Source organism: Lipotes vexillifer, unplaced genomic scaffold (genome assembly GCF_000442215.2).
Source record: "Lipotes vexillifer unplaced genomic scaffold, Lipotes_vexillifer_v1.1 scaffold496, whole genome shotgun sequence".
NCBI classification, from domain to species: Eukaryota; Metazoa; Chordata; class Mammalia; order Artiodactyla; family Lipotidae; genus Lipotes; species Lipotes vexillifer.
In genome coordinates this window covers 2188101-2190438 of record NW_006786690.1, presented here as the reverse complement: position 1 = coordinate 2190438, position 2338 = coordinate 2188101, and the positions used below count along the sequence as shown (strand labels likewise).

At 47.6% G+C, this 2338-nt stretch overlaps 1 protein-coding gene across 3 annotated transcripts in view; it reads left to right on the top strand.

The window, feature by feature from the left end:
* MACO1 (macoilin 1) overlaps positions 1-2338 on the top strand; it is a 56604-nt gene that overhangs the window by 50218 nt on the left and 4048 nt on the right. The gene's annotated exons all lie outside the window — the stretch shown is intronic.

Here is a 2338-nt window from a genome sequence, read left to right as displayed (position 1 = left end):
GAAAGAGTGAGTTTCTCTGCTCAAGGAGCTCAGAGTGTTGTGGAAGAAATAGAGAACTGCAGAGTCACCAAAAGATGCTGATGTAATAGGATGTACAGGGCCTGTGGGAACACAGAGCCAGGGACTCGGCCAGTCTGGAGAGTTAGAGAGGGCTTTTTCTCAGGGGAGCTGATGTCTGAGCTGGGTCTTGAATGATGAGAAGGGGTTAGCCCAGTGAAGAGGCAGTGTAGTGGTGGTGAGGGGTAGAGAGGCATCTGAACAGAAGAAACAGCTCGAGCAAGGCCAGGGAAGCTAGGAGGGCCTGATGTGTTCAGAGCGGCAGCTGGCTCTGCCTTGCTGGAGTGAAGGTTGCAGATGAGGGAGTGGAGGGAGGAAAGTCTGGAGAGCAGGCTATTCCCTCGGCAGATATTACTGAGACTTACTATGTGCCAGGCACTGTGCAAACCCCTAAGGGGACAGACAGTAACAAGCAGATATATAATATCTGATGGGTGCAGTGAAGAAAATAAAGCAGTGGTGATGCAGGCTGTGTGTGTGTAGGGCTGCTGGTTTGACATGGAGGACATGGAAGAGCCTTTGAATAGGTAGCATTTGAACAGAGACTGAGAGGAAGAGAGTGAGTGAGCCATGTAAGTCTCTAGGGGGAAAAGCACATGTGTCGTGGCCACTGGGGCTGCAGCCTGAGTGACGGGGAGAGTTTTTAGGGTCAAAAGTAGCAGGAGCCACATTCTGACAAACTTTGCAGCCTATGGAAAGAACTTTGGACTTTACTCTGCATGACATGGGAAACTTTGGAAAGCTTCTGAACAGAGGCCTGACATGACCTGATGAAAAGAAATTTAGATTTTGTTCAAGAAATTGATAAGCCACCAATAGATTACTGAAAAAATTTTTCAAACAGTTGACTTAATAGAAGGAAAAGAATATTTCAGCAGGTACTTACAGAGCGTTCACACTTGCTCTGCATAAAGCATCTTACTAGAAGGTGAAGGGGAGACAAAGACAAACAAGACATAGTCTAGCTGGGGATCCGCTAAGGTAGTTGTGCTCAAACTTTTTGGTCTTAGGGACCCCTTTACACTCTTAAAATTATTGAGTACCCCAAGGGAGGTGTTTTTCAAGTGAATTATGTCTACCAATATTGATATATTAGAAATTAAAACCTAAAACATTTATTAATTCATTAAAAAAATAACGTAATAAACATATTACTTGTTAACATAACATTTTATGAAAATAACTATTTCTCAAAACAAAAAAAATTTAGTGAGAAAAGCGGTATTGTTTTACATTTAGCAAATCTCTTTAATTTCTGGCTTAATAGAAGATATTTCAGTTCTCGTCTCTGTTTCTACATTCAGTCTATTGTTATTTCACTTGCCATGTTGCTCCTGGAAGGCTCCACTTAGGCTCATGAGGGAATGCATGTGAAGAAGGCAGATAAATGTCTTAGTATTAGCATGAGGACAGCATGGACGCGGTAAGAAGTGCTGCACTAGGGAAAGCCACGCCCGAGGCCTGCTGCCACTAGGTAGAGGCAGATGGCTTGAAAGGCCAGAGGAGAGATCAGGGTGGCTTCATAAGGGAGGGACCATTGAGTGGACTTCGAAGGATGAATTCTGAGAGCAGAGAATGGCAGGGAAGAACATTGTTACCTGAGGGAATGGTGTTTAGGCAGAGGAAGGACAGTGTTGAGAATGTCCACGTAAGCAGTCCAGTGGCCTCTAGCTGGGGGACATGGAAGAAGAGAGTAGGAGGTCAGTAGGACCGTGAATGAAGCTGTACTAGAGGATGTATCCCCTAGATTTTCAGGAGGAAGCAGGTGACGTGTTCCAGCAGGGTTGCTGGAACCATGGAGGAAGAACAAAACAGATTAAGGAATGAGGAGAGAGAATGAGTTTGGTTTGGGATGCTTTGATCTGGAGTTGCCTACCGGACACTCGGCCTAAAGATCTTCATCAGTCAGTGGGAATTTGGGGCCTAAACCCCAGAGAAAAGGCCAGAACCCCGGGGCTGGGGGTGGGATGTAGAAGTTGGGAGAAGTCAATGAAGCCATAGGAGTGGCTTGGGATGGCAGTGGCAGAGCAAGAAGAGAAGGGGTTGAGAATCAGGCTTATGAATCTGTGGACTCAGGGAAAGGCATTTAAAAAGAAGGTTCCTGGGGGGCTTCCCTGGTGGCGCGGTGGTTGGGAGTCCACCTGCCGATGCGGGGGACACGGGTTCATGCCCCGGTCCGGGAGGGTCCCACATGCCGCGGAGCAGCTGGGCCCGTGGGACCGCGTCCGGAGCCTGTGCTCCGCAGCAGGAGAGGCCACAACAGTGAGAGGCCCGCGTACCG